This window comes from Pinus tabuliformis, chromosome 6, assembly GCF_031772625.1.
Source record: "Pinus tabuliformis cultivar Carrire ecotype Pingquan chromosome 6, CPIR1, whole genome shotgun sequence".
NCBI lineage: Eukaryota > Viridiplantae > Streptophyta > Pinopsida > Pinales > Pinaceae > Pinus > Pinus tabuliformis.
In genome coordinates, this window is record NC_142292.1 from 414705113 (window position 1) to 414715957 (window position 10845).

Here is a 10845-nt window from a genome sequence, read left to right on the forward strand (position 1 = left end):
TGGAATGTGGACTTGTACGTTGGGTCAATCTTTTGTCATACTTCACAATTTGGGAGAGAGAAATCATAGCATGAAGTCAACCAAACTCATTGACAACCCCCCCACAAGCATGCAAAAACCCCACACCGGCATTAATGAGACTTTTCTTTGAGTTTACTGTAACCAACATGGCTATGTATCATGGTTATAATACTATAGGCATAGTCAAAATATGTTATTGTTTAAGTAACATGCAAAAATAGTTAACCGAGCCTCATTAGATGACATTCTTATGACATGCATAACTAACTAGGTTAGCTTAATTAGATACAAGTCTTAAGGCATGCATGGTACTATAACCTAATCCACCACTCTTAGAATATTATCTTGTGAGCATAAACATTTACCGAGCTATAACACAATACTAGAGATGCCCTCTCATTATAGACATACTAGGTACCTTCATCAACTTGATGATATTCAAGTTATATTCACTGGATATCTTACAGACCCATATAACTCTGTTTCACAAGAAAACTTAGTACAAGTAGTTCAATTATACTCACATACAATATCTAACATGAGTAGGAGGCTCCTTGGTCCAAGTATTAATAATGATATATTATGTTTCCAATATTAACTCTGCACTTGAATGTAAAAGGAGTCACATGCATAAACTACAATCATTCTCCTAAAAGTCATTGTTAAATATACTCATGTATAATTGGTACATGTAAGTCATTCCCATGCTTACGTATAACACCACATTTACATATATGAGCTAAATGATTTAACAATTTAAAAGGGTTAGATGTAACCATACAACATTTTTCATGCAAGTAGTAACTAAAGAGAATGTTGGAGAACATCAGCGAATCTACTATAATTTAAAGCTAATTTCCTTTATACACGAAACATATTGATCAATTATCACAGGCATTCGTTACTGCTAGGTTGATTGAAATAATTAAGAGTTAATATCAGAGGATCGATTTAATAGATTATGATTGACAATTAGGCAATTTTTCATCTGACAAAAGGTGAATAAGAAATTTGAATTTCACATCCTTGAAATTTCAAATACCCAGGGAATCAAATGGTTCAAATTTAAATTAAGTAAATATTCATGCCATATTTAATTCACTCGTTGAATATTGTAAACCAACCAAAAATGGATATTGCCTTCCTTCAATAGCGCATCGCTAACCTCTGGCCTTAGCTCTTCATCTATACATGATGAACCCTCTGCTTGGAGGACAATGGAAGCCATTGTGTCCCTTGCCAAGAACATGCATGATGGTGGCGACGACAATAATAACTAAAAACACTGCTACTCTTGAATCCTATACTCTTCCTCTTTTATTAATGAATTTGAAATTTGGCTATAAGAATTGGAGGAACCACAGAAAGGAAAAAGGAGAAGGGTGCATGATTTATCTTGCAGCGAATCATATTTATAGCGAGGTTGTTACTTTTACAGTACAGTTTTTGTCGATTTGGTCACTAGCATGACTTAGAAATCCTGTAGCTTATCCACTCTTTCCTCCTTAAATAAGAATAAAATCCAGCGCCATGTTGGCAAGGTTTATGTGCCATAGCAGTTAGATAAGGATTATAGACACGTCTTACTCCATTAATCTAGGTCCTCATCCTATCCATATTTTTATTTAGAATAAAACAGTGTTATGTGATAGCTTCTATCAACACGTCCGTAGATGACATTTCTAGATCCATAAACCAGAAAGTCGGCTTTTAACGATGCTATTGCTTGGATGTATTCCTTAAACTTACAACCGTGGTTTTCTCCGAAAAAATAATGGCAACTTTCCCATGCCTTCATATCTGTGATAACATAAGCATACATGGAACTTTTTTATTGTTTTTAATAGTGTATTTGGGATTTCTCTCCTTCCTAATCATTTGAAGGTGTTATTGCCTTACCCATTGGCCATCATTCCATTTGTGAAATCTTCTAATTGAAATAATCACAAGCTTATCGACGTTCGCTGCTTTTCTCATGCCTACTCGGGACAATTATCAATGCCCCAGGTGTCGAGCCATAAGGGATGAGCCTGATATGATGAACCATGTGGATTTTCCCTGTAGTAGTTTAATAGGTCAGATTGTAAACTAAGAGTTCTAGTGCCTAACCCCTGTCTCAATTTACATATCTCCCCCTCTTATTCTGTGATTGATATCGAAGTCGTCGATCTCTCCTAGATCTTCCTGCGACTTTGTGGTAATCTGGCTTCGAAAGAACATTGGTTCTCCATTAATGGAGACTCCCCATATCTAATACACATTTTATGTGAACTTGGATTATATTTTTACACTCTTTTTTTCATTACTCAAAATTGGCTCATTACCGAATTATTAAAAGTCAATATGATCCATGCATGAGGAAGGGTTTCACCCGATATTTAGGCTAAGTACCAAATCAGTCCAATATCATGGAAATTTTTACTGTCGAGGTCTAAGATGAGAAAATGATTTTTTTTTTGTAGGAGGTCATAATTTGGGGTTCGAAACACCAAAATTCCTAAGTTCCTCAACAACATAGTACAAGGAAGAGGGCTAGAGGGATAAAGACGCCATCAAAATCATACCACATTTTATACATGTAAGAGAAACGTTATTCAAAAAGATAGTTTTGCTAATCCTTTTTATTGTTGACCGATTGTGGTAGAACGTACTTTAGATTTAGTACATGAATCTTGGAGCCTTACTAGACCAGTTTCTTCACTTCAAATGATGAAATAACGTTAACATCATTAAATCTTCATTGGATAAGGACAAATTTTCTATTTATCCATAGAAACCATCCATATTTATGTGATTTAATATCATCATAATATTTTTCATGGAGTGGATTTGAATGTCAATGCTTCCACACTCCCATCATGCATAAGTCACTATGCACAATTGTACCATAATTTAATCAATTTGAGATCCTTATTTTATAAGTACCATATAATAACATGTTATATACATAGTGAATTTTATATATTTTACTGACCCCTCAGTAACGAGGTTAGGATTTGAATTCATTCACTAAGAATCAATATTTATTCACAAAGAATCCTAATTTTCCTTTATAAAATTTTTGGGTTATTTCTGGTATTAAAAACAAATATGCACAAACATTTTGCAGAGGTGGATTGGTCCATAGGCCTTAGTATTTGAACCTATGCTCTGATACCATTTGTAACGAACCTCTTAATCCCAGTTAGGAATTTAACCTCTAGGACCCATAAATTTAAAATTTTGGGTTCATTCATAGTTAGAGCTTTACCACTCCTTGCATATCTTGTCTTAAAAAATTTACTTAAGCCTTATTATTATTTGCCCATAGTACAAATTTAATTGTTTTATCGGTTTTCTTATATGGAACCTTATATTCATTAACATGTGTGATGATAGACACCCTATTAAAATATATGGGTAAATCTCTACCAACACTAGTGGACACTAATTTCATGATCTTTGTAGTAACCAGTGTTTCATTCCCTATTATGAAACCAACTCACAAAAAGATAGAGAAGATAGATCAACGCCTTAAAATTCAGCCTCTTCGAGGGGGAAACCTCATTTTCGTTGCATAGATGAATAATTCTTGGATGATACAAATGACAAGACCTCCTTTCTATATATAGGAGTCTAAGGGGTCATAATATAATCAAATCTGACATAACAATAATAATGTAAGGGCACAATAATAACAATAGTGGTCTTCTATGGGGTAGAATAATAACAATATGGGGACTACATGGGTACAACAATATAATAAGGGCATTGTAGTAATAACAATAAGGGGTTACACTAGTAGTATAGGGGCCTAACATGCCACTCTCCTTCAAAAAGTGTTGAACTCAACGCTTGAGTAGTTCTTGATGCTTTTGTATAGAATTCTTGTCCTTCCATGTGGAATATTCGGCAAGTAAATTCTTCCACTTGATGAGATACTCTGAAATTGATAGATTCTGTAGCTATCGGGTTCTTGTTTCTGTGGCTGCTCTAGGTTTCAATATGATTTTTCCTCGCTCTTGAAGTTTTGGAAATATTGTTTGAATTGGGATATTCTGTAACTTTTGAATGAGTGGCCACAGTTCTTTTTCCTTCTTCCATTCATCCCTTGCTTTGTTTATCCAATCTTGTTGGATAATAGAAATAGCACAAAACAATGCTTCCACATCCTCATTCTTTCTTGGGAGTGCATCTAGAACAAAAATTTTCTTCCCTTTCCTTTAGATGATGTCAAAGTCATAACCCAACATATTTGTGACCCATTTTTTTTGTTCTTCTAAAGATAACATTTGTTCTAACAAGTATTTAAGACTATCATGATCCATTTTTACCTTGAAGTGTCTTCCCATTGTGTAGGGTCGCCATTTCTTAAGCGCATGTATTATTGCCAACATTTCCTTCTCATAAATAGCTTTCTTGAGATGTAGCCTTAAAAATACCCAATCACCTACATCAAAACTTTTTTCACTGCAATGTTGATCTACCTATTGTTTAATTCGATTCTGCACCAAAGTGGCATTAGACTTTAAAAGTTGGAGAACTTGTTGTTGATGCTCGATGTGATCTTTCACTACTTGAACCTTTTTCTTCTTGATATGTCCTTCTACCTTAAGACTTTGAGGAGTGGTAATTTCTTCCAATGCTTTACAAGATATGGTCGGATTTGTTATGCTCTTAACCTGCAAAATGATACCCAAATACAGAATATGCGAAGAAAAGATACCCAAAACATAGAATAGCAATGATTTTATTATTTAGAGAGTAATGTTTGCTTGCCTCTTCGAGGGGGCAACCTCCAATAGGGCAGAGCTCAATTACAAAATAAGACACGATGCTCTGCACAGGGAGTCTCTATCCTTTATATATGACTCATACATGCAATACCACTAGCCAATACCATGGGTTTTATTAATACCATCTATCTAATACTACGGCCCATTTGCAGCTAACTGTGGTTCCGTCATTAATTGCGGATTAACCACTTACAATTATTAATATGGGCTTTATTGACTCTTGACTATGACGTGATCCCATTACATAAATAAGGGGGTTAGGGTGGGACCCTAACATGCCCTCCTACTTAAGACTAGCCTTGTCCTCAAGGCTGAAGCTGCGGAAACTGCTGAAGAATAGTGGCTGGTTCCCAAGTTGCATCTTCCGGAGAGGTGTCTTTCCATTTGACGAGGACTTCCTTAATCATGGGGCCACGCATTTGCTTGTCTCGTGTGTCTAGGACCTGTTCGGGTTGAAGCCAGATGGACCCTTCTTCGTCCAATTCAGGTAGACTGGTCTGAATTCTGCAATTGTTCCCAATCACTTTCTTGAGGCATGAGACATGGAAAAATGGATGGATTTTTGCAGTAGGTGGCAAGTCCAACTTGTAGGCCACTTCTCCAATGCGTTGAAGTACTGGATATGGTCCGTAGAATTTGGGAGAGAGTTTCTGACACCCCTTGTCTTTGAGTGATGTTTGCTTATATTGTTGTAGCCGTAAAAAGACCTAATCCCCTTCTTGAAATTGGCGCTCTAAGCGATGCTGGCCTACCTGTTGCTTCATGCGGTTCTGAGCTTGATGAAGATTCTCTCAAAGATGGGTGAGCATGGTTGCGCGGTGTTGTAGGAGTTGATCCACTGCTTGTACTTTTGAGCATCCCTTGAGATACGAAGTAGGTGAAGGCGGGAGTTGACGATATACTGCTTCATAGGGAGTCATTTTGGTGGTGGCATGATAGTTGGTGTTATACCACCATTCAGCCAGAGGTAACCACTGTACCCAAAGGTGTTTCTTTTCTGAAGTGAAACACCTAAGGTAGGTTTGTAGACATTTGTTGATGACTTCGGTTTAACCGTCTGTTTGCAGATGATAGGAAGTACTGAGTTTTAGTTGAGTGCCTTGTATTCTGAAGAGTTCCTGCCAAAAATTACTAGTGAAGATCGGGTCGCGGTCGGACACAATAGAAGTGGGCATGCCATGTAAATTGAAGATCTAATCCATGAAATATTGAGCAACCAAAGTTGGTGTAAACGCATGGGGTAGGGCGCAGAAATGAGCATACTTCGACAGTCGGTCCACAACCACCATGATGACTAACTTGTTCCCTGACTTGGGAAGACCTGTAATGAAATCCATAGAAACCTCCGTCCAAATTGATGTTGGAATGGGCAATGGTTATAATGTGCTTGGTGTGTTGACGGTTTCCCCTTTGTGACGTTGACAGACATCGCATTCTGCTACGAAAGTAAGGATGTCCTTTTTCATGCCTGTCCAAAAAAAATGATCTTATGGTGCGAGCATACGTCTTCTGAAAGCCCGAATGTCCTGCAATGGAAGATGAGTGCAATTCTGCCAAAATGCGACTTTTGAGGGTGGATGTTGGTGATATTACGACTCTGTCCTTGTAGCGAAGAATATCATCCTACCACGAGTAGCCCTTGGTGAAATTTGGATCTACCTGCAATTGAGAAATGAGTTGGGAGAGCCCGGGGTGTGAAAACCATTCCCTGCGAGCCTCTTCAATCCATTCTGGAATGGGGAGGGAAATTGCTAGTAGAGTACTTTCCTCCACAAATTGGCGAGATAATGCATCTGCTACACTATTTTCTTTCCCATTCTTGTAAATGATCTCATAATGATATCCCAGCATTTTGGCGAGCCATTTATTTTTTTGTGGGGAGGATAGGCGTTGCTCCAAAAAATATTAAAGACTGTGATGATCTGTGCGGATTTGGAAACGTCTCCCCAATAAGTAAGGTCACCAGGTCTCGACTGCATGTAAGATGGCCATCATTTCCTTCTCGTAGGTAGATTGGCCCAGATTCCTCCCACTGAGTTGTTGGCTTGTGAAGGTCAATAGTCACCCTTCCTGCATTAAGACCGCCCCAATACCTGTACCTGAAGCATCACATTCAATGAGAAAAGATTTGGTGAAGTCAGGTAGTGCTAAGACTGGAGTGGAACACATGGCATTTTTTAGAGCTGTAAAGGCCTGTTGTGCTTCCTCATTCCAGAAGAATGAATTTTTCTTTAGGAGTTGGGTGAGGAGCTTCGCTATGCAACCATAGTTGCGGACAAATTTACGATAATAGCCTGTGAGACCCAAAAATCTTCTCAAGCTCTTCAAGGTCTTAGGTTGAGGCCATTCCTGCATTGCCTGGATTTTTTTGGGGTCCACCTTGACACCTTCACGCTCCACAATGTGGCCCAAATACTCTACTTCTGCCATGCCAAACGAACACTTGGACATCTTGACAAATAATTTATGCTTGTGGAGCAGTTGCAAGAGTAGATCTACATGCTGAAGATGTGCGACCCAAGCGCAACTATAGATGAGGATGTCATCAAAGAAGAAAAGGACAAATTTCCTGAGATATGGTTTGAGAATGTGGTTCGTAAGGCTCTAAAAGTATAGGGGCATTACAAAGACCAAATGGCATGACCAGGAATTCATAATGGCCTTCATGAGTTCTGAAATCAGTCTTGGGAATGTCGACTTCCTTCATGTGAATTTGGTGGTAGCCTGAGCGAAGATCCATCTTAGTGAAGAATTGAGCCCCATTGAGTTCATCTAGAAAATCATCAACCACCGGGATGGGAAATTTATCTTTGATTGTCAACTTATTGAGGGCCCTGAGGTCGGGACACATTCGCCACTCCCCATCTTTCTTGAGCACCATGACCACTTGGGATGAATAAGGACTAATGCTGGGACGAATGACACCTGCTTCCAAAAGTTCCTTGCTGATTTTTTCTATTTCATTCTTTTGGGTGAACGGATATCTGTATGGGTGCACATCTGGGGGTTGGCCCCCTGGAACCATGGTGATGCTATGATCATGTTCCCCTCGCGAGGGTGGAAGCTCATGAGGCTTGTCAAAGACCGACAGATGGTTATTTAAAATCTATTGCATCTCAGGATGAATTGGTAGAGGCTTGGTTTCGACTACCTTGATAGCATTAAATTGACCTACAACTCCATGATTTCCCTTTTTTAACAATTTTTCCATCCTATGCGAGTTGATGATAGAGGGGGCTCCCGCCTGGAGTCCATGGAGGGTATGTGTGTAGTTGTTCTGCTTAAAAATCATATATAACTCCTGGAAATCCATTGTGATTGGCCCAAGGGTGCGGAGCCATTCAGCGCTAAGGACAATGTCGCAACCCCCCATGTGTATGGAAAACATGTGGGTTTTCAACTGATAATCCCCCATTTGAAGTTTGACATTTTCACAGCGGCCTTCACATTTCATTGTGCCTCCATCCGCAATTTGAACTTGGAAGTTAGAAACTGCTCGTACAAAACAATGCACTACTTCTGCGACTTTTTGATGGATGAAATTATGTGTACTTCCACTATCAATCAAGACTTCTATTGGGCAATGTTTAATAAAACCTCTGATTTTGAGAGTTTGAGGGGAAGAAATTCCTGCCAAAGCATGCAACGAAATAACTGGTTCATCAGAGACTCTGTCCTTTTGGTTGTCTTCTTCTAGCGGCTCATGTTCCTCTAGTGGTGTATCTTCCTCTGTTGAGCTATAGTCAGTGGCATCAATTTGAAAAAATTTGGGCTCCTTGCATTTATGACCTGGGGAGTATTTTTCATCACAGTAGTAACATAGGCCTTGCTTTCTTCTTTTGGCCATTTCCGCAAGTGACACATTTTGGACCTTAAGTGTTTGAGTCATGTTGTGAGCCTGTGGGTGGTGACCTTTAGTGGAGAAATTTGGCTGACTGTATTGGGCTGCTAATGCACGTTCCACGTTACGAGCTACCTTGCAAGCCTCCCTCCATGTGGGAGGGTGGTGTAGTAGGACTTGGGCTTTGATATCTTCTTTAAGACCGCTGATAAAACATTCCGTGTAGAACACATCTGAGAGACCCCAAGTGCAGAAGGCTAAGGCTTCAAAAGCTATAATATATTCATCCACTGTACCAGTCTGTCGGAGCTTAGTAAGACGACCCAAAAAAGATGATTCCTGGTCAAAGTGGTCTTAAAGAGCTTTGGTGAATTTGACCCAAGTCCTAAAAGGTCCAGTGCAACGTTGATGCCATTCCCACCATTGCCACCTTTCATTGTCCAAGTAAATGCTCCCCAACATAAGTTGAGTCTCATCATCGAAGATGTGATTCAGTTTGAAATACTGCTCCATTTGTGCTATCCATGCCAATGGGTGAGAACCGTCAAATTTATGCATATCCAACTTGGGAGGTCGCTAACTGGGTTGTTGGTGGGTGTGCCAGACGTGAGGAGAGTGGCTAGACTCACCCTCATTGTGTTCATTGCCATTATACGCCTCCTTGTGGGCTTGCTACTTGCCCTTCGGGATTATTTTCTCGAACATGATACATAGTCCGCTAAGCTGAATGAGGAGGGATTGCACTGATTCTTCAAGTTTGTCCATCCTTTCATTGGCCATCGCTTGAGCTCTAGTTTCTACCATACACCAACCTGATTTTTTTTTGAAAATTGGGACCGACTAAAAAATTTTCACTAAGAAGTGAATGGTACCACCGTGCTCAGCTCGTCGTCCTGATTCTGATTCTGATTTTTTTTATTTTTTTTTCTGAAAACTCCTAATAGAGTTTTACTCCTTCCTTATCATACCGCAGTGGCCAAATCCTCAAAATGTCAATGCGGCCAAAAGTCCTGCAAAAATTATACCCCGGTATAGGAACCCTTCAGAACGACTCTGATCTGGTGGATCTAAGAGATCTGAATGCCAATCTGATAGCTCTGGGCGATGGAACAGACTGCTTCTGCAGATCTGATGGATCTAATAGATTGGAATGGCTAATATGTGAACTCGAGACTATGCGACTGATGTCTGTTGCTGCTGCACCCCTTTGCACAAACAGATCTGGAAGAGATGATGTGTGATACCCGATAGAAAAGGGAACTATGGTCTTGAGGAGTGTCAGGTGCTACAGATCACAATATACATAAGGGTCTAGTAGTAGTACTCGGCCCAATGTTTCAGGGCTCTAACTAAGGAGGATCGATCGTACCCTTAGCCGTACAACCCGACTACCCTATCGTACAGGCGAGTAATCTCTCCGAGTGCTATTCTCGGTGTACGGTAGGCGCAAGACAGCCGACGGTTTATCTATGGCGAGGTTTCAAGGGAGCCTAGGGGGCTTCCGATATACCCAGAGGGTACGTGGAAGACAGTTTGTGCGCGGATCTGTCTAATGCGCTACTACTCGAAGGGGTACCCACAGGGGTTACAAGGGAGTCCAACAGACGTGACCACCTCTTGTATTTCCTGCGTGCATGCCTCCCCAAATCCGCAGGTTTATGCGCTCAACGACAGATCCCGTGGTTTAAAGACGTAAGAACACGTCTCTATCCAAAAAAAAATTTGCTAAGAAATGGAGATCCCACCGGCCCTGGAAAGTGCTCTGATACCACTTGTTATGCTCTTAACCTGCAAAATGATACCCAAATACAAAATATGTGAAGAAAAGATACCCAGAACACAGAATAGCAATGATTTTATTATTCAGAGAGTAATGTTCACTTGCCTCTTCGAGGGGGAAACCTCCAATAGAGCAGAGCTCGATTACAAAATAAGACACGATGCTCCTCGCAGGGAGTCTCTATTTTATATATGACCCATACATGCAATACCACGTGCCAATACCGTGGGTTTTATTAATACCATCTATCTAATATTACGGCCCATTTGCAACTAACTATGGTTCCATCATTAATTGCAGATTAACCACTTACAATTATTAATATGGGCTTTATTGACTCTTGACAATGACGTGATCCCATTACATAAATAAGGGGGTTAGGGTGGGACCCTAACAGAATTCATTTCTTGATGCTTGATGTGATCTTT